Source organism: Paroedura picta, chromosome 4 (assembly GCF_049243985.1).
Source record: "Paroedura picta isolate Pp20150507F chromosome 4, Ppicta_v3.0, whole genome shotgun sequence".
NCBI lineage: Eukaryota > Metazoa > Chordata > Lepidosauria > Squamata > Gekkonidae > Paroedura > Paroedura picta.
Window position 1 is genome coordinate 31563905 of NC_135372.1, and position 21655 is coordinate 31585559.

General features: G+C 50.6%; 1 long non-coding RNA gene across 2 annotated transcripts in view; it reads left to right on the plus strand.

Moving 5' to 3' along the window:
- The window catches only part of LOC143835086 (uncharacterized), a 135130-nt gene that overhangs the window by 95231 nt on the left and 18244 nt on the right, over window positions 1–21655 (plus strand). The window lies entirely within an intron of this gene.

Genomic DNA, 21655 nt, shown 5'->3' on the forward strand with positions numbered 1-21655 from the left:
GATGCTCGGCCTTCCTTATGGTCCACTTTTCACAGCCATACATTGCACGTCATGTAGAAAGACCTTAGGAGTCTCCAGCCAGTCAGGAGATGAGCTGCAGGCCTTCCAGAAGCTCCAAGACAGCCGACTTGTTCTGAAACTTGCTAGGGCCAGACTGAGGGCTTCAGTACTGGAGCAGGGTCAGAAAGTTCCAGCTAGGCTCTCCCCTTTTCGGGTTAGGGTTGTCAGGCTCGTTGGACCAGCCAGACAACAATCTGTAAACCTAATTAATAACACATTATAGATAAGCATTTTTTCCAGAAATTATATTTAAATTATTTTTTAACATTATTAGTATTTATTTATTTATTCGATTTTTAGTTTGCCCCTTTCTGACAGGAGTCTCGGGGTAGCTAAGATCAGTTAAAAACCGTATAAATATTGCTTAAAATGATTAAAACACATTTATGGTTTACATACAAAAGAAAAAAATTCCTGCTTAAAGAATACTCTGTGAGTATCTGAAACTCAGACTGTATCCCCAGGATTCAAATGGAGGGGAGTAGAGGTGGTGGTAAGGAATCTTCCCATGCAAACTGTGATGTCTGTAGATCTGCCAAGGACTGAGCTTGAAGTCCGAGGCAGGATCCTAATCCTGTGCTGTTATCAGCCCATGCACAGCTAGATTCTGACTGCTGGATCCGGTCAAACTGAAACTGATCAATAGCATGCACTGGTGGGAAGATCGATTATATTGTACTGGATATCAGTTGGGGTTTTTGGAAGGGCTCTTTAGTTCAGTTTTGGTTCTTGTACCATCATGCTGGGGTCACAAATGAGAGCTGAAATGAACTCCCAGCGTCCTGGGCTGAATCTGCACGGAGCTTTTATTCCAATCCCAGGTCGATTAAATCCCTGCCATCCACACTGAACGTGATTTTCACTTTAATTTTGCCGATTTAAATTTTCCCTCTGCCACAAGCATGATTGATCCAGAGTGACCCTACGTTTTCCCTGCAATATCCTGGAGTGGATATAACCCTTAATATTTGAAAAATCGACATGTGAAAGTGTGCAGCTCTCTGCTTGTCCCGAACTAACTTGCAGCCTGGAGCCTCCAAGGCTGTAGAAAAGCCCTGATTGGCCAGGGCGTCAGTTCAAAGGCTTCCATATTCCCAGGCTGCTTAGAGGGGAAGCCCTAACTTCTCTTGGCAGAGAGATTTGCCTCTTGGATTTATTTCCCCTCCTCTAATGTCTCCAGTCCTCTCCCCCATCTACAAGAAAAGAAAGAGCCTCCTGCTGTGCTTGGCTCCCCCCCCCCCTTCTGAGCTTCCCTAATCATGTGCAGAACACTCTCTGTTTCAATGGGGGGGGGGTATAGGAAGACCCAAGTTCAAATCGATCTGAATTCAGCAGGACCCACAACAGAATAAACAAAGTAAGTGCAGAATCAGCCCTGGTCTCTTAACCCATGAATCTAACACCAACCATTCCTGGACTGAAGTAAAATCTCTGTATAAAATCTACCTGCCCCAAATCCCACCCACTTCTGGCTCCACCCCCAAAGTCGCCAGGTATTTCCCAACCCAGAGCTGGCAACTTTAAATTAGAGATCTGCTGCAAACCAACACGGCTATTCTCTGGAACGATCAACAGAACTGGAGGCAGATGCAGCAGTCTGACCTTGCCAAGTTACTCTAAGATAAGCTCAGCAGAATCAGGATGGCGCTGTGAGCGTGTCGCAGAATATCGGCTTCACAGAGTCTTACAATATGTACGGTGATTAGTGGCCCTGGAAGCAGGAAAGCTGCTCTCTCCATAGCATGCTGAACGGCACCTATGGGGACAGCTAGAGGGTGATATTGCTTCAGCACAACAACTGGAGAAATGTGCTGTCAGAGTTTGCAAGACTGCTGGGAAAGGATTACGCCATGACCATTGAATTATTACTAACTAGCAGTAGAGCCCGCTGTCAAAAAAATACAGCGGGCCCTAGGGGAGGGTTTGCTTCCCCTCACGCTCATGTAGCAAAATGTTCCCCAGGCCCCAGGGCTTGGGGAGCATTTTAAAGGCGAGGGGGGGCTTTAAGACGATGGCCAGGCCCCGGGGAAGGCGTTCCGCGGCTCCTGGAGCCACGGAGCGCCTTCCCCGGGGCTTGCCCAGCATTTTTAAAGCGGCGATGGGGCTTTAAGACGCTGGGCAAGCCCCGGGGAAGACGCTCCGCGGGTCCAGGAGCCGTGGAGCGCCTTCCCCGGGGCTTGCCCAGCGTTTTTAAGGCGGCGGGGGGCTTTAAGACGCTGGGCAAGCCCCGGGGAAGACGCTCCGCGGGTCCAGGAGCCACGGAGCGCCTTCCCCTGGGCTTGCCCAGCGTTTTTAAGGCGGCGGGGGGCTTTAAGACGCTGGGCAAGCCCCCGGGAAGACGCTCCGCGGGTCCAGGAGCCGCGGAGCGCCTTCCCCGGGGCTTGCCCAGCATTTTTAAGGCGGCGATGGGGCTTTAAGACGCTGGGCAAGCCCCGGGGAAGACGCTCCACGGGTCCAGGAGCCGTGGAGCGCCTTCCCCGGGGCTTGCCCAGCATTTTTAAGGCGGCGATGGGGCTTTAAGACGCTGGGCAAGCCCCCGGGAAGACGCTCCGCGGGTCCAGGAGCCGTGGAGCGCCTTCCCCGGGGCTTGCCCAGCATTTTTAAAGCGGCGATGGGGCTTTAAGACGCTGGGCAAGCCCCGGGGAAGACGCTCTGCGGGTCCAGGAGCCGTGGAGCGCCTTCCCCGGGGCTTGCCCAGCGTTTTTAAGGCGGCAATGGGGCTTTAAGAGGCTGGGCAAGCCCCGGGGAAGACGCTCCGCGGGTCCAGGAGCCACGGAGCGCCTTCCCCGGGGCTTGCCCAGCGTTTTTTAAAGCGGCGACGGGGCTTTAAGAGGCTGGGCAAGCCCCGGGGAAGACGCTCCGCGGGTCCAGGAGCCACGGAGCGCCTTCCCCGGGGCTTGCCCAGCGTTTTTAAAGCGGCGACGGGGCTTTAAGAGGCTGGGCAAGCCCCGGGGAAGACGCTCCGCGGGTCCAGGAGCCACGGAGCGCCTTCCCCGGGGCTTGCCCAGTGTTTTTAAAGCGGCGACAGGGCTTTAAGACGCTGGGCAAGCCCCGGGGAAGACGCTCCGCGGGTCCAGGAGCCACGGAGCGCCTTCCCCGGGGCTTGCCCAGCGTTTTTAAGGCGGCGACGGGGCTTTAAGACGCTGGGCAAGCCCCGGGGAAGACGCTCCGCGGGTCCAGGAGCCACGGAGCGCCTTCCCCGGGGCTTGGCCAGCGTTTTTAAAGCGGCGACGGGGCTTTAAGACGCTGGGCAAGCCCCGGGGAAGACGCTCCGCGGGTCCAGGAGGCGCGGAGCGCCTTTCCCGGGGCTTGGCCAGCGTTTTAAAGGGGAGCCGTTTTCGGGGCAGGGGCCAGGGAGCCTACCTTTGCTCTTGGCGGCCAGCAAAGTAATGGCCGCCGGAGCGAAGGGAAGCTCTGTTGGGGGGGGGGCGGGTTGGGAGGCGCTTTGCGCCTCCCAATTGGTTTGTGGCCGGGCAAGCAGCCAATCAGCAGCCGCGCCGCGCGCGTCTGCTGATTGGCAGCTTGGGGGTGGACTGACCAGCAGAGGGCCCAATCGGGAGGCGCTTCGCGCCTCCCGATTGGGCCCTCTGCTTGTCAGTCAAGGGGAAGGGGCCTATCGGCACCCTTCCTCATCCCGGACAGGGCCTGCCCTCGGGGCCCTTACTGTTTTATTTCTTCCGCTCCGCCAGGAGCGGTTAAAGATATTTTAAAAAACAGACAACAAGCATGCATCCCCCGTGATATTTGTTAGCGCTGGAACGTGTTGGAACGCTTGGAATGTGCAAGGTCTGTAGCTTGCCTGATTTAACAGCATAAGACTGTCCTAAAGGGAGCATTGGAGAAAGTATGTAGTTAGCACATTTAGATTAGGAACTTCTTGGTATTTTCGGATCTCTGCCTGTGTCCTGATAGGCTCAGCTGGAGACTTCCTCCTCCTTTAAGTACACTTCCTGCCTCCTTTTCTTCCAGACGAAGAATGTTAGTCAGTTAGACAGTTAGGACTATCTCTCTCCTTTCAGTTGGTCCATGGTCTTCCCTGTATCAGCTTTGATCGTGTTGAGCCAGCGGATCCTTTGGCGACCACGTTTCCTTTTGCCGCTGACCATGCCGAGCATTCATGATTTTTCTAGCGAGTCTGATCGCATGATACGTCCAACATAAGTGAGCCTTAGCCGTAATATCTTGGCTTCAAATCACATAGTTGGTTTGCTCCTCTCGAAAACTATCTTGTTGGTAACTTTGGCTGTCCATGGTATTCGCAGCATTCGTCTCCAACATTCGTCTCTGATATGAGTTAGGGAGGCTAAAAAGTAAACAGAGAATGGGCTGATCATGAATTTGAATTCCCTCCCTTGTAAGTTGCCATCTCCCCCCCCCCCCCAGTTTACATAGCTAGAGATGTTGCCTCTCCTTGACTTTGCCTGTTATTAACCACTGTGGCTCCTTGTGGAGTCATATAAATAGCTAATCGTACTTAAAGCTTCCTTGAACAAAGACTGAAGGAGTCTAAGGGATTATTTGTGTCTTATTTGCGGGAACTGTTTAATGGCGGCCTTAAAAAACGCAGTTCTGTTGCGAACCACTGCAGCGCCCGGGCCCTGTTCCCATCTGAGTTAATTGCACCCTGCCTCTCTTGAAATACTTTGCCTGTCTCTCTTCCCCAGTCGGAGAAGTTTGCTCTTTAAACAGTTTCTTACACTGGGGATCAGTTGCCAACAAGCTGCCTGGCTGTTGTTTTTTTTCCTCTCCGAGGTTTGGGGGCAGGGATGGATTGGGGCGTAGAAACAGCCTTGGAGCATGCTGAGGCCAAGTGGGCCCTGTGGTGTGGGCTCAGCCCCACACCACAGTCATAATTGCAGCAGGATTTGCCCCCTGAGTGAGCCTCTTGTGGCGCAGAGTGGTAAGGCAGCAGAAATGCTGTCTGAAGCTCTGCCCATGAGGCTGGGAGTTCGATCCCAGCAGCCGGCTCAAGGTTGACTCAGCCTTCCATCCTTCCGAGGTTGGTAAGATGAGGACCCAGCTTGCTGGGGGGTAAATGGTAATGACTGGGGAAGGCACTGGCAAACCACCCCATATTGAGTCTGCCATGAAAACACTAGAGGGCGTCACCCCAAGGGTCAGACATGACTCGGTGCTTGCACAGGGGATACCTTTACCTTCACCTAATGTCCATTTTGATTGTGTCTAACCACTGTGTCCTTTGTAGGCCGGGCTTCCTTTTACCACTGACCAATCGTAACATAATCGCTCTCTCCATTGTGTTGGATCGCATGATACGGCTAAAGTAATTGATCTGGAGTTCTGTCATTTTGCCTTCCAGGGATCTATCAGGCTTTCTGCGCTCTAGCATTTCCATGTTTGTGACTTTTCGCTGTCCGTGGAATCCGCAGAAACCTCCTGCAGCACCAGAGCTATGACGGGCCACTTAATTACATGTTTAGTAGAGATGTAAAAACATTCCCTAAAACAGCATGTTACCTGGGCCTAGTCTGCACATAATAGATCAGGGGTAGTCAAACTGCGGCCCTCCAGATGTCCATGGACTACAATTCCTAGAAGCCCCTGCCAGCGAATGCTGGCAGGGGCTTCTGGGAATTGTAGTCCATGGACATCTGGAGGGCAGCAGTTTGACTACCTCTGCAATAGATAATGCATTTTCAATGCACTTTAGAAGTAGATTTTCCTGTTCTGCACAGGACAATCCAGCTGCCAAATCACATTCAAAGTGCATTATCCTATGTGTGCAGACTAGGCCCTGGTTTCAATTGGACACGCGTCTCTGCGGTGATTCCATCACGTAACACTTGGATGCCACAACTGTCGATGAAGAATGGCATCCAAAATATGAGAGTTCAAACACGGAGTTCCGGAGAAAAGGCCGTTGTGATAAGTCTTCACCCACCTGCCAGTTTTCTCAGCCACTTCCCTTCTTCAAGAGAAGTCATTCAAGCATTGTAATCAACATCATCTCAACTAGAATATAAAACAACAGCACCAATAATAATAACTGAGACACAAGGCTGCAAACAATCGGCGTTCGACTGACAAAATGTACTTGTGCTACACTGGGCTGCAAGCCTAGAACTTTATAACAAGAGAAATCCTCCTTATTTGTTACGTGGGCTGATGAGTCTCCAAAGTGTCATACTGGTTTTATAAGTCGTGTGCCCATCGGACGTATTTACACCGTGGATCTTCCCTCTCGCTTGGTTTCCCACTGTGAAACAAAGAGAAATATTGTGTGGCAATAAATGCTAATAATAAACATCGAATAATTCATAAACTTGTTTGACTTTCTTCACGGAAAGGAAAAGAACTGGATTTTTTACTCTCGATTTACACCTTCATCGGTTCAGTATCCAAGTAAATCAAGAGCAGTTGTTACAGATGTTAGAGTAACATACAGTTGTCCTTGATTTACTTTGACGGGTAAAGGTATAAAACGAGGGGGGTGGGAATCAGTTATTTGCTTCAATCAAATCCTGCAATCAATTAAATGCTTTCAGTGAAGAAACTGAGACAAGTTTATGAATTATTTGAAGTTTATTGTTATTGACAGTATTTCTCTTTGTTTCACTCCTACACCAGTGTACCCCAACCCCTGGTCTGGGGACCGGTACCGGTGCATGGATCAGTCGGTACCGGTCCGCGGCTCCTCCTCGTCCTCCTCCCCGGTTGCTGCCTCGGGGGCTGCCCTGCCACTCTGCTGCCCGCTCACCTTTGGTGCTCTCCAGCGGTCACCATGGCTGGGGCTCCCCCTCGGTGTGACACTGCGCAGCTGCTGCTGGCAGCGCCCCCCAGTGGGCGGCTGGAAGTCAGTGGTGCTGGCAGGAAAGCAAGCGGAACAGGGGCTCAGGCGGCAACGTTCCTCATCAAAAGACTACCCCCTCCGGGCCTCAGTAAAATTGTCAAGTGTTGACCGGTCCCCGGTGATAAAAAGGTTGGGGACCGCTGTCCTACACTGTGTGCTCTTTCCTTTGTTGTGTTGGTTTTACACTGTGGCAGATCAGCAACTGGTTTCCTAAATCCTTATGACTCATCCGTATCCCTCCAGTCTTACTCCAATAGAGTTGGATCAGGAAGACCAGCTGGTTTTTGTTTGTTTTTGGACCCCACTTTTTAACTTCCCAAAGGAGTCTCAAAAGTGACTTACAAGCACCTATCCCTTCCTCTCCCCACCTGTGAGGTAGGTGGGGCTAAGAGAACTCTGAGAGAACTGTGGCTGTCTCAAGGTCACCCAGCTGGCTACTTGAGGACGAGAAGCAGGGAATCACACCTGGTGCTCCAGATTAGAGGACGCTGGTCTTAACCACAATACCGTGCTAGCTCTCCCTGAAGGGCTGTAGGAAAGGTTTCCGGTTTGGGCAAGTGGTTGGATGCCAGGTGCAGTTACTACTTCTTACACGGTAAATACAGTATTTTCTTGCTATCAAAGAGTTGCCGCTCATGGCTTGATTATAAACCGAATTGTTGCCATCTTTGCTGCAGGGGGAATGGCTGCCATCTGTGAGAATGCTTAGCACTGCCACTTAAGTGGCCGTGGGCCCCCCTGGTGTAAAAAGGATTTTAGTGTCCCTTATTGACCGACGTATCAGCAGGACCTGCCCCCACCCCTAAACTAGCCAGTTTAGTAGAGTGGTTTAGAGCGGCGATTTCTAATCTGCGGAGGCAACCAGGTTTGATTCCCCTTTCCTCCTCCACGTGCAGCCAGCTAGTTGACCTTGGGCTACCCACAGTTCTCTCAGAGCTCTCTCAGCCCCATCTACCTCACAGGGTGTCTGTTGTGGGGAGGGGAAGGGAAAGGTGTTTGTAAGGCACTTTGGGACTCCTTCAGCTCTCCTCTTCCTCCTCCTTAGTGTTTTGAGTCTGGATTGCAAACCACCCATCAGTCATAGCTAACAGGGTAAGGGAATTCATTCTAGCTACTGCCGTGTTCATACACACAGCGGCACAGCGACATCTGTGATATGTCCATAATACTGTATATTTGGCTATGGTCCTTCTAGAGAGCTGGAGAACTTTGCCTCCTTCTTGAGCAATTCTTTCATTTCACAGGACGGAACCCTCTTTGCTTTCTTGGGCGTAGCCCGTGTATTTTGTCCTGTCAAGAAATTCATTGAGCGCTCTCCCAAATTGTACACGGGGCAGCCGGCCTCCATTGGGAGCATTCCCTTTCAGCTGGCGACAGCAAAGAATTCAGGTTAGAAGAACACGGCTGTCCTGGAGGTCTTCTGCCAATGGCTTCTTTTTTGGAAACTTCTTGAGCAGCAGAGCTAGGTTTGTGGCTGTGGCATGGAGATGGACACTCCGAGATGTGCCACTGGGTGGCGCTGCAGGCCACGTTCTAGCTCCTGCAGAGCCTAACAAATGCTCAAGTCCTGCTTTTATGTTTCTCGGTTTCACTGATTAATTGTGCAGCACCGCAGGGGCAGGTCCTGCTGATACGTCGGTCAAAGGAGAACGAGCAGCTCTCGTTTCCAGCCTCTTTTGTGCCTCCTGTGTTGTCTTGGTAGGTAGTTTCTGCAGGTTATTGGGGAGCCATGGAGAGATGCCAGCCTCCAGGTGAAACATGGGGATCCCCTGGAATTAAAGCTCATCTCCAGGCAACAAAAATCAGTTGCCCTGGAGAAAAGAGAAGAAACTCTCCAGGGATTAACTAGAGGCTGCTGACTCATTCTGCTGGACTTACTCCATCATAGAATCACAGAAGAATAGAGTTGGAAGGGACCTCCTGGGTCATCTAGTCCAACCCCCTGCACTATGCAGGACACTCACAACCATATTGCTCATCCACTGTAATCTGCCACCCCCTTGAGCCTTCACAGAATCAGCCTCTCCGTCAGATGGCTATCCAGCCTCTGTTTTAAAATTTCCAAAGATGGAGAACCCACCACCTCCCGAGGAAGCCTGTTCCACTGAGGAACTTCTCTAACTGTCAGGAAGTTCTTCCAGATGTTTAGACGGAATTTCTTAATAGCTCTGGTTCAGTAGCTCTGGTTACAGCAGTTACTCTTTATAGAGCCATACAGCCCCGCTCCCTGGAGTAACCTATAAATCTTGGGTGCCTTTCTAAATTTGAGGAAATATTCTAGATTTGGGGCAATTACACCAACTTCTGGAAGCTAACAGGAAGGAATTTTTTAAATCACTGGTCTCCCCAAGGCTAAACTCTAGGATCCTTGATTTATTGCCATAAAAAAACAAACAAACAAAAAGTCTGTAGTAAACCAGAATCAAGTGTAATACTGAAGAATTAGCCCATGGCCCTCAGACATAAACTTGAGATCTGTGTACAGTAGAAGAAGAAGAAGAAGAGTTGGTTCTTATATGCCACTTTTCCCTACCCAAAGGAGGCTCAAAGCGGCTTACAGTCGCCTTCCCATTCCTCTCCCCACAACAGACACCCTGTGAGGTGGGTGAGGCTGAGAGAGCCCTGATATCCCTGCTCGGTCAGAACAGCTTTATCAGTGCCGTGGCGAGCCCAAGGTCACCCAGCTGGTTGCATGTGGGGGAGCGCAGAATCGAACCCGGCATGCCAGATTAGAAGTCCGCACTCCTAACCACTACACCAAACTGGCTCTCAGTAGACTTAGGAGTATCTATAAAGTTTCTTTGTCTGGAGAGCTGCTCTTATGTGTCCTAGTTTTCACTTACAGCTAGGGGTGGGGTGCATTGAATGTTCCACCCTTTGTGGGCAACAGTGGATGCAAATGTAACAACCCCTCCTGGGGCTAGGGCATCAAAACTGCGGCTTTCTCCCCCTTCTATTTCATGCACTTGGGACTGATGTGGGGAAAGGTGGACTGAAAGGTGGAACAAAATGAAACTTAATGTCAAGGGCAGACAGACTAACAACGATACTTCTGGACTAATAGAACGTTTTATTGCTAGCAGATCAAGACACCTCAACGTTCATAGTCGATTCTGATCAATACACAGACAGCAAGCACTTGTACTGATTCTCTTTCCCGCTCAAAGCTGTGCATTTTCCCAGAGAGCAAAAGCCCCCCTCCCACAGGTGCCAGCCTGGGCTGACTTCCAAGCGATAACCGGGCCGTCTTGGCCTTGGGTGTTAGGCAGTTCTTTTCCTCCAGATAACACAATCTGGGTGTAAACTGCACGGAGCTTTTATTCCAACCCCAGATCGATTCAGTCCCTGCCCTCTACACAGAATGCGATTTCTGTTTGGATTTTGGGTTGGATTTTAATATTCCCTCTGCACCAAGGAGGATAGATCCGGAGTGACCCTACCATTTATTCGCCATATCCAGGAGTCCTTTTAATCAGGGGTAGTCAAACTGCGGCCCTCCAGATGTCCATGGACTACAATTCCCAGAAGCCCCTGCCAGCATTTGCTGGCAGGGACTTCTGGGAATTGTAGTCCATGGACATCTGGAGGGCCGCAGTTTGACTACCCCTGCTTTTAATCCTCGATATTGGAATATTTCAATTCAGAAAGCATGAGAAAGAACTCCCTCCATGGTAGAGCAGTTCTCATTGGCCAGCTGACTCCATGGTAGAGCAGTTCTGAATGGCCAGCTGACTCCATGGTAGAGCAGTTCTGATTGGCCAGCTGACTCCACGATACAGAAGCTCTGATTGGCTAAAACTGCGAAGCCCTCCAAGGCTGTTAGTTTTTTTTTTTAAGAGGAAGCCCTAATTTTCTTTCTGTAGAAGCTGCAGAAACCCTTACTTCTGTGGATAGAGATTTGCCTCCTGTTTTTTTTTTTCTCCCTTCTCTGTTGTCTTCTAGCCCCCCCCCCCCATTCAAAAAAGGAAAGAAAGAAATAGGCTCTGTCTGGGCTTGGCTCCCCCATGCCCCTTCTGAGTTTTCCTAATCAAGTGCAGAACACTTTTCTGTTTCAGTGGGGGGGGGGGGCAGAGGAAGACCCGAGTTCAAATCGATCTGAATTCAGCAGGATCCACACCGAAAAAAACAAAGAAAGTGCAGAATCAGCCCTAGCGAAAAATATTTGCAAACCTAAATCACAGCGCCAAGCAGACAGTTCAGGGTTACACAGAGAATCTTATAATAACACACATTGATTCAAGATGGAGTCACTCAGGTCAAATGCAAATCATGGCAGAGATCAGGGCGTCTGATCCTGACACTGAAAAGACAATTATTTACCCGTCTGGTGCACATAAATAGGATTACAAACTGCAAAGAAAAATATTAAAAACATAAATCCACGTTTACAGAGACCCATAAAAATAGCACATATAATGCCCAAGAATAACATTATTGGTGAAGCAGTCTATGGATGACCAATGACCAAACGGGTTTCGACCTAGAGGGTCTTCTTCAGTGGTCAAGTAAACAATACACCCACATCAACTTTTCAACATGCAAGATATAATGAAGGCCCCAGCAAGTCTTTTTTGTTCATTTTCAGTTTGCTCAGCCTTTAAGTTCCTAGTATCTTCTTGGGCCTTCCGTTTGTCTACCTCTGACCTCTTTGTGCATTGAAGCATACATTTTGCAACACCAAAAGCATCCTTAAAAGTTCTGGTTTAGCATTCCCCCCCACCCCCTCCCAAAACTGTGAAAGAAGTAGGGATGGTCCTGGATGGTAAGGAATAGGGATACAGGAGACATTTTTATTTCAAATATTTATTGATTTCAGACTTTTGTGTTAAATTATGATCATGTTTTACTTAGGTTTGCAAGTGTACTTGTTTTATCAGGGGGCAAACCACCCTGAGATTTCCAGAAATATGTCATCATAATAATTAAAAATAAAATGAAAAATGTTTCAAAATCTTAAACGTGGTCCAGGGTGGCCAACTCCAAGCTGGTAGATTTCTAGAGATTTGGGGGAAGAGCCTGGAGAGAATGGCTTTTGAGGACGGGAGGGAACTCAGGGAAGTGAAACTCTGCAGTCCAAAACTGCCGTTTTCTCCAGGGGAACTGATCAATGCAATCTAGCGATCATAATTCTGTGAGATCTCCTGATCCCACCTAGAGGTTGGCAACCTTACCACCCAACAGTATCCAGCTCTTGTTCTCCGTTTGGAGAATCTCCAGTTCAGCAAACCGGTCAGCTCCCCTCCTTTCAAAAACCAGGTGAGGATTTCTTCCTTTAAAAAGCAAACAATTCTCCTTTGAGGGAGGAGAAAGGTCTCCTCTTGCCATTATGTTTTCCTCCTGTCCCTGCTTCTTCTCCTTTCCCTCCTACGTCCTTGCCATCTGTCCCTTCGCTGCACGCCGAGGAAAAGAATTAATTTTAATTGTTGAAACAACATCGTCTCCTCTGATCAATAAATTAACCTTTGCCACTGCCAGAGTAATAAAATAAAAAGCCACCAGGGACAGAACGAGGACGCGCATGGAAGTTATGATCCCTCTCCACCCACCACACAATCTTCTTATTCGAACAGGAAAAAAATATCTCATTCTTTTCTCTGGCATCAGCATGGGCACTTTCTTCCTCGCCTAGAAGAGCCCTACGGGGGGCTCCATGTCGACTCGGTGGGAAATAGGACTGCCGTGGGACTCTAAGCGGCAAACAGGTCAAGGTCGGCCAAATCCACAGGTGTTTCCAGCAGAGAAGAAACAGAGCTGCTCTGCTGTACCCCATTTTTACTGTCCAATCGCCTTCCCTTCCTTTCCCCACAACAGACGCCCTGTGAGGTAGGGGAGCTGAGAGAACCCTGAGAGAACAGTGACTGGCCCAAGATCAGCCAGCTGGCTGCATTTGGAGGAATGGGGAATTTAAGCCATTTCTCCAGATTGGAGCTGCCGCTCTTAACCACTACACCACGCTGGCTCCTAAGTAGGCCGAGTATGGTCTGTTGACTGCTCCCAGGAAATGGTCCTTGGGATTGTGCTGTAAATGCTCATGACCTTTCTCAGGCTGGAAGCCAAGTGTGAAAACCATCAAAAAGGTCAGCCTGCCCAGTTCAAAGCCTGGGGGAACAGAAATGTTTGGGCCTGTTGCTCAAAAGGAAGCACACGTGGAGTTTTGACTCCCCTCCCCCCCAACCACCGTCCATAGTTGTTTCAAGAGTGGGAAGCCGTGAAGGAAACTTTGCCCACCCAGCATTTCCCCTAAGAGCTGGCTTGGTTGACATGATGGGGTCGCAAAATGCCCAGCTGCTTGAGACATAGGGTTGCCACCTCCAGGTAGGGAAAGACCTGGAGACTTTGGGGGTGGAACCTACAGAGGGCAGGGCTTGGGGAGGGATTTCAGTGGGGTGTAATGCCATACAGCCCACCTTTGAAACAGCCATTTTCTCCAGGGGAACTGATCAGTTTGGATATGAGCTATAAGCCCCAGGGGATCCCCAGGTCCCACCTGGAGGTTGGCATCCCTACTTAGACAGGATGTCCACTCTGTGCTGGGAAATTCCTGGAGATTTGGAGCTGGGAGAGTCCTTCATGGGGGTCCAACGCCACAGGCTTCGAAGCAGCCTGCTTCGAGGGAAGGGATCTCTTGTGTCACGTGATCAGTTGCAATTCCCAGAATTTTCCAGGCTCCTAGAGATATCTGGGTTCTAACATGTTTTGAACTGCAACCTAAACTGCTGCTTTTAGGACCCCACTGCAGTCTTGTGGACTGCTGGGCAGGCAGATCTGGGAGGGAATGGACCACCCCCTTTTGCCCCACTCGGAGACAGCCCAGGCCTTTGGAGAGGAGGTGAATGCAGGGTAAAGGAGTGAGGGATCAAGAAATGGCACAAGCCCTCTGTTTTCCTTTTCCCACCACTAGGTAGCAGTAGCACCATGGCTCAGGGGTCTAAGACTTATGCTCCAGCCATCTGTCTGTTGTGGCTCAGGCAGGGTTTAGGAATGGGGCGAGAACTCCTCAGAAGAGGGACCCTGTGCAGCCAGCCCAGAGTCAACAGAAGCCAACCAACAGGATGAGGAGATGCAGGCTTGCTAGGACTTACAGTCAAGAGCTGGTGCAGAATCACTTCTATGCCCCCCCCTTTTGATCCAGCAGGTGAAAGCCTGGTTGAATGCCAACAAACAGCGAGGATGAGTCTTTGCAGGACTGTGTCTGAAAAGCTAGTATGTGGCTTTAAAGTCTCCCAAGAGCCACTGCAGGGTGTGGATGCAATGAGTACAGTAGATGCTGGATTGATGGCAGCACTTTGACTATTCTTAGCCATCTCACCTTTGGACCAGACAACACTGCCTTGATTAACTTCTAGAAACCTGACTTCAGACTGGAATGGCATTGAATTTTGGAAACTTCCCTTGGCCCTGTTATCTTTGGGAAACAGGAAATGATGCTGTGGCCTGATACCAGGTACTGGCCAGCCAGTGTGCTGTCTGTCTATCCAGTATCTATTTGTTTCTCTTTTCCTCCTGTGGCACCTCTTTATTCAAGGTATAAGCAAGCACAGGTCTTCAGATACTGAGGAAGTGTATGTGCATGCGAAAGCTTATATCTTGAAAGTGAATACCTTGAGTAAAACTCTGCTGGTTTTAAAGATGCCACTGGGCTCAAACTCTGTTCTGGGGCGGGAGGTTACTCTGAGGGGCTGTGAGCGGTCCAGTGTCATCCAGCAAGCTTCATGGGAAGAGGGAGGGATGGCCACCCATAGCTCTAGAACTACCGATTTACACTATTATTATTTGTTGTCCTAATATCTTGCTAAGGAGCATGTTGATTTCATCTGCATCTGAGAAGCAGATTTCTTACAAGGAGGAGAAGATAAAAGAGGAGAAGAAGAGGAAGAAAATGAAGAACAAGAGGCATAAGGAGAAGCTGTTTTTGTTCCCTTCTCTTTACTATCTGGAGGAGTCTCAAAACAGCTTACAATTGCCTACCCTTCTTCTCCCCACAACAGATACCATGTGAGGCTGAGAGAGCTCTGAGAGAACTCTGTGGCCCAAGTTCACCAGCAGGCCTCATGAGTCTTAAAACGGCTTAAACACCTTTTCCCTCCTCTCCCCACAACAGACAAACTGAGAGGTAGGTGGAGCTGAGTGAGAGAACTGGGACTGACCCAAGGTCACCCAGCGGGCTTCATGAGTCTCAAACCAGTTTACAAACACCTTTTCCCTCCTCACCCCACCATAGACACCGTGTGAGGTAGGTGGGGCTGAGAGAGCTCTGAGAGAACTGTGCCTGGACAAGGTCACCCAGCAGGCCTCATGAGTCTCAAAGCGGCTTACAATCACCTTCCGCTCCCCACAACAGACACCTGTGAGGCAGGTGGTTGAGAGAGTTCAGAGAGGACTGTGACTGGTACAAGGTCACCCAACTGACTTCATGTGAAGGAGCAGGGAATCAAACCCAGTTCTCCAGATCTGAGGCCACCGTTCTTAACCCCCCCCCCCCCCAAGCTGGCTCTCAAGGCTTTTTAATCTTGCGACCCCACGTCTCGAATCCTTCAGCTCTTTCTTGCAGTTCTATTCTGCTGCTTGCCATTGGCTTTTGGGGAAAGCTGCGCTTGCCAGCATCCCTGCCAGAGAGTTCAAGCTCTGCGTTCTAAAGGTTAGCAACAAAAAGACTCCTTCAATCAATACGAGCAGTCAGGTCTGCCTTTCTTCAAGGCATTGTCAGAGGCTCCAGGGGAGAGCAGCAGTTCCCGAAATGGGGGGCAGCACCAGGGAGGCCGGCTAGTAATTCAAGGGGGGAGCGGGGGAGAGAATACATTATTCTGTAGGTGATACAGTAAGGGCCTAAAGTTGACCTTTAACGCCAGTGTGTTGAATGGAGCCCGCAGTGAGAGACAAGCAGGGCCAAACCAAAAGCCTCCGTTGTCCGGCATCGGATCTTCAGAGACGGAGGGGAAGGAGGGAGCGGGAATGGCCCGAGTGGGTGGAGAGAAGAGGAGGAAGGCCAGAGAATGAAAGGGAACATAGAATCTATGAAGAATTGTGGACAGAAACCCAGGCCTTGTGCCTTCTCAGCAGGCAGTAAGGCCTGTGAACGGAGAATGGGAAAAGGTGGAATGGATAGAAGATCTGGGGGACCCAGATTCACATCCCACCCTGCTATGGGAAGTTGCCAGTGGCACTCAGCCTTCCCTTCCTCACAGGGCCCACTGGCCTGACGAGACCAGGGCCTATTCTGCACACAATAGATAATGCACTTTCAATGCACTTATGGAGTAGATTTTCCTGTTCCGTACAGGGAAACCCAGCTGCCAAAGCTCATTGAAAGTGCATTATCCTATGTGCAGAATGGACCCAGGCCAGCCGGATTTCCTCTCATCTTGGAAGCTAAGCAGGGTTGACTGCAACTAGTACTTGGATGGGAGAGCTGCAAGGTTATGATAGAATCATAGAGTTGGAGGGGGCCATACAGGCCATCTAGTTCAACCCCTGCTCAACGCAGGATCAGCCCTAAGCATCCTAAAGCATCCAAGAAAAGTGTGTATCCAACCTTTGCTTGAAGACTGCCAGGGAGGGGGAGCTCACCACCTCCTTAGGCAGCCTATTCCACTGCTGAACTACTCTGACTGTGAATTTTTTCCCCCTGATATCTAGCACAGTGGTCCCCAACCTTTCCGAGGCTGGGGACCGGCAGGGCATCGGGCCACGCCCGCACGGACCGGCCACGCCCGCGGGCCGCGGCCATGCATCGGCCCGCACCCGTGGGCCGCACCCGCGCATCGGGCCATGCCCGTGGGCCGCGCCCGCATGGGCTGCGCATGCGCGATGCGTGGGCGCGGCCCTGATTCCCTCTCCCCGCCCTCCCGCAGTAAGAAGCTGCCCGGGCTGCAAGCTTGCGGCCTGGGAAGTTTTTTACTGCGGGGGGGGGGGGGCGGGGAGAGGGAGCTGCGGCCCGGCGCCATGGCCTTCGTGGCCCGGCACCGGGCCACAGCCCACAGGTTGGGGACCACTGATCTAGCCTATATCGTTGTAGTTTAAACCCATTACTGCGCATCCTTTCCTCTGCAGTCAGATTGTGGGTGGTAGTTAGGGCATGGAGGCAGGCAATGGCAAACCCCGTCTGAACGTCCCTTGCCTGGCTGCCGGGCAATCCTCGGATGTCCTGGCTAGGCCGCACGTGCCATACAAGAAAGAACACCCAATGTGGTGTTGTTGTGAAGATAAAATGGAGGAAGAGAACAGTTGGATCCACTTGGGTGCCCGCTGAGGAGAACAGTAGAGTACAGATGAATAAATCCCCTTCTTGTTTGAAGCAGTCTCTAAGAAGTGAGACCCATGTCAAGTCCCAAAATTCAGGCTACAGAGTCCCTTGTGGAAGTCCCACATAGAGGTGTAGTGTCTCTTTTTGCCATTTGGATCCCTTCCTTTAGCCTTCTTGACAAAAGTTCCCGATGGATGTCGGCTTCTTGTTCTGTTTTTTGCACCCTTCTGTTCAAGTCATCATCTGTCTTCACCCCCTTATTCTTCACGCCCCCCCCCCCCCACTCCCTGAATAAGTTGAGTAGAACTGAGCAAAATGTTCCAGGCAGCGAGGACATGCCGTCGATTCCTTCTTAATAGCATAATATTTTTCGGGAGGCATTTCTGGTTCCAACTCTGCAAGAAAAAGCAGAACCACAACCCGAATCCTGTACTCTGTGGCATTTGTCATGTTTCCCCTGGCTCTTTCGGGTACTGCCGCGCACTCTGGTATATTTAGCTTCAGGTGCAAAATCGCAATTAAGCATTGATTCATTCATGGCATTGTTGGAACATGAAGACCCGCCTCAGCATAGGCCAGCCTTTCAAACTTTTTTACCATTGAGAAACCCCTGAAACATTCTCCAGGCTTTGAGTGATGGCCCAGAAGTGGCTCCATCATGCAGAATGTGGTTGGAAAGCAGAGCTGTGGACACGCCCACCCAGGACCCCTCCACTTTCCACCGCCTCCTGGATCATCATTGGCCATTTGGGGGGGGGGGCAGGTTGACATAACCATAGATGGTCATCACCTGATAAATAGTTAACAAATTTTATATCTATCTATCTATCTATCTATCTATCTATCTATCTATCTATCTATCTATCTATCTATCTATCTATCTATCTATCTATCTATCTATCTATCTATCTATCTATCTATCTATCTATCTATCTATCTATCTATCTATCTATCTATCTAATCTGTGAAAATTAATTCCCACCCATTCTGGAAACCCTTCCAGGGCCCTCAAGAAACCCCAGAGTTTCACGAAACTGTGGGGTTTCATAAAACTCTGGGGTTTCTTGAGGGCCCTGGAAGGGTTTCCAGAATGGGTGGGGATTAAGCCTGGTGTAGCATAAGACAACAAACCACACCTTATTTTTAAACATTAGTTGAGCAAGCAGCTTTCTCTTTCCAGCTCTAGGGTTTGCCAACCTCTGGGCAGGGCCTGGAGATCTCCCAACATGACGACTGGTCCCCAGATGACAAAGATCATTCCCCCTGGAGAAAATGGCTGCTTTGGAGGGTGGCCTCTGTGGCATTAAGCCCTGCTGCAGTCCCTCCTCCTTGAATCCTGCCTTCTGCAGACTGCAGCTCCCCAAATCGCCAGGAATTCCCCAACCCCAACTTGGCAACTTTGTTCAGATCCTGCCTTGCCTTGACAGATGCTGATTGAGTTGCCTTTGTTAAGTACAGGGGCAGTCTTAGAGGTTGTGGGCCCCTGGGAAAAATTCATTGGGGCCCCAGAATCACTCGGGGGACTTATAGCTGCAGCCAGCACCACCTGTGGGGCAGCAAGCTGGCAAGAACTTAGCAATAGAGGGGGGGGGCTGTCCCTCTGCCGTATGGCTGGTTCCCTGCTACCGTGACCCCCCTGCTATCTGAACTTGCTGTGGGAAGGAGGTGGTGAGGAAGGGGGCTACCAAACAGGGATGCAAGGCGGTCAAGGGACTCCCACCATGAGTGCACCCCAGATCATGGAAAGGCGAGGGGTGCTGGGTGAGCGTGTCCACAGCCCTGCTTCCCAACTGTATTCTGCATGATTGTGCCACTTCTGAGGCTTCTCGAAGCCCGAAGTATGTTTCAGGGGTTGCTCGGTGATACAAAAGTTGAGAACAGCTACTATGTAGTTTCATCTATGGTCATGCTCCCACTCTTTTGGTCCCTCACTCATTGCCAGGCTGTGCCTAATAGCCCTCCTCTGTAGCCAGGAATAGACAAGCGCAGCCGCGTGTAATGTTAGGATGCCTGTACTTTGGTGTTATGTGAAACCATAGTTAACAATAGACTAACTGTGGTTAATAAACCAACTTAGCCACCGTTTCTGGTTTCCTGCATTGAGCAGGGGGTGGGACTAGATGCATGCATGACCCCTTCCCACTCTAGGATTCTATGAGTCTAGTTCAGCAGGGGAATGGGCTGCCTAAGGAGCTGGGGAGCTCCCCCTCACTGGTGGTCTTCAAGCAGTGGCTGGACAGATCTTTCTCCTGGATGCTTGAGGCTGATCCTGCACTGAGCAGGGGGTGGGAATAGATGGCCTGTGTGGCCCCTTCCCACTCTAGAATTCTATGAGTCTAGTTCAGCAGGGGAATGGGCTGCCTAAGGAGATGGGGAGCTCCCCCTCACTGATGGTCTTCAAGCAGTGGCTGGACAGATCTTTCTCCTGGATGCTTGAGGCTGATCCTGCATTGAGCAGGGGGTGGGACCAGATGGCCTGGATGGCCCCTTTCAACTCTATGATTTCTATGAACCTCTCTACAGAAAATGCTGTTTGTGTAAGGGCCGGGGGTGGGTGGGAAATATCCAGGCATTAATCAGCCCTGCAATCTTTCAAGATGTAAATAAACAAGATGTAAATAAATACAATCCCTTCTGTACATGGTGGAGCGACAAACACATTGCTCATGTGCAGACTGCTTTCCCCTTGTTACACAGTTCGCCCAGGCAAGCCCGATCCCATCAGATCTCAGAAGCTAAGCGGGGCCAGCCCCGGCTAGCCCTTGGAAGGAGCACCAGGGTCACGTTGCAGGGGCTGGCCATGGCAAACCACCTCCCAAGGTCACATGCCCGGCAGTCAGGCAGTCTTAGGGCCGCCTGGCTATATTCTACACACGCCACACGACAAACAACCAAATAAATTATAAGCAGTCGCAAACATCTCCCTATGTGGCCTCGGAGCATAATTTCTAGGTCAGTGATTCAGGCAGCTGTGGTTTAGGGCTCTTTGTAAGTAAAGCGAGCAAAAGTGCAGAATTTCTGAAATTTAAAATGGACTGATGTGCTGGGACTGAAGTCATTCAAAGGGGTAACTCAAGCTTTTCAGGGGTCCCCAACATGGCGCCCACCAAATGTTTTTAAGAGTGGGTGGGGCCATGTAGCCCGGCTCGGCTTCCGATGGACTATTGGATGTTTAATTGGCCATGCAGATTTGTTTGAAACACCCACAACAAAATTTCTACACCTTATTACTGACATTCAGCTGCGGCCTTCATTTTGTGACTGGCTCCGCCTCCCCAAGCAACCATTTTGTTGATGCGTCCACCATGCCGTGCCCAAATTCCAAAGGTGCCTCCCGGCTCAAAAAAGGTTGGGGATTCCTGCTGTGGATACTATTTCATTTTTTCCCTCCTTTCTTCGCACTACAAATTTTCATACAGTGGCAAAGTTTTGTTCCAAAGCCATTAGGGTGCAGAGATCTCTGAGTGGCTTCATGGGGTGTTTGCTCTGCTGATGAGACTGCCTCTGTGGCTCTACTGAACGTGGCAATGCCCTATCTCAGGGGTTGTCAACCTGTGGTCCTCCAGATGTCCATGGACTACAATTCCCATGAGCCCCTGCCAGCAAACGCTGGCAGGGGCTCATGGGAATTGTAGTCCATGGACATCTGGAGGGCCACAGGTTGACTATACCTGCCATAACTGATATTGTTGTGCCATCTGTTTCCTCTTGCTTTGTTTATTGCTCATCTATGACAATGAAAGAGCCTCTTGTGGCGCAGAGAGGTAAGGCAGCAGACATGCAGTCTGTATGCTCTGCCCATGAGGCTGGGAGTTCAATCCCAGCAGCCGGCTCAAGGTTGACTCAGCCTTCCATCCTTCCGAGGTCGGTAAGATGAGTACCCAGCTTGCTGGGGGGTAAACGGTAATGACTGGGGAAGGGAATGGCAAACCACCCCGTATTGAGTCTGCCATGAAAACGCTAGAGGGCGTCACCCCAAGGGTCAGACATGACTCGGTGCTTGCACAGGGGATACCTTTACCTATGACAATGAATGAATGAATGAATGAATGAATGCCACAGTGAGGAGTAGAACTAGGGTTGCCAACTCTGGAGACTTTGGGGGTGGGACTGGGAGTGGGTGGGATTTGGGGCAGGGAGGGACCTCAGAGGAGGATAATGCTAGGGAGTCCCCCCTCCACAGCAGCCATTTTCTCCAGGGGAACTGATCCCTGTCGCCTGGAGATGAGCTGTAATTCCGGGGGATCCCCAGGTCCCACCTGGAGACTGACATCATTAGAAATCTCCCCCCAGCATTTCTCTAGAGTAGGGATGTTCAACCAGGGGTCCGCGGACCCCTAGGAGGCGGTGAGCGCTCCGGTGGGGGTCTGCAACCTTTCCCCTCCTGCCTTAATGCACTCGGCGGCCCCAAGCGATGGAACCAGCTACTTGCATTGCTTCCCCCTCCCAAAGGTGAGTTCGTTGTAGGTTTCTGCACCAGGGAGGGGGGCGGAGCCTGCACCTTACTCCCGCCTTAAACCACACCCTGTCCCTCCCTCCCT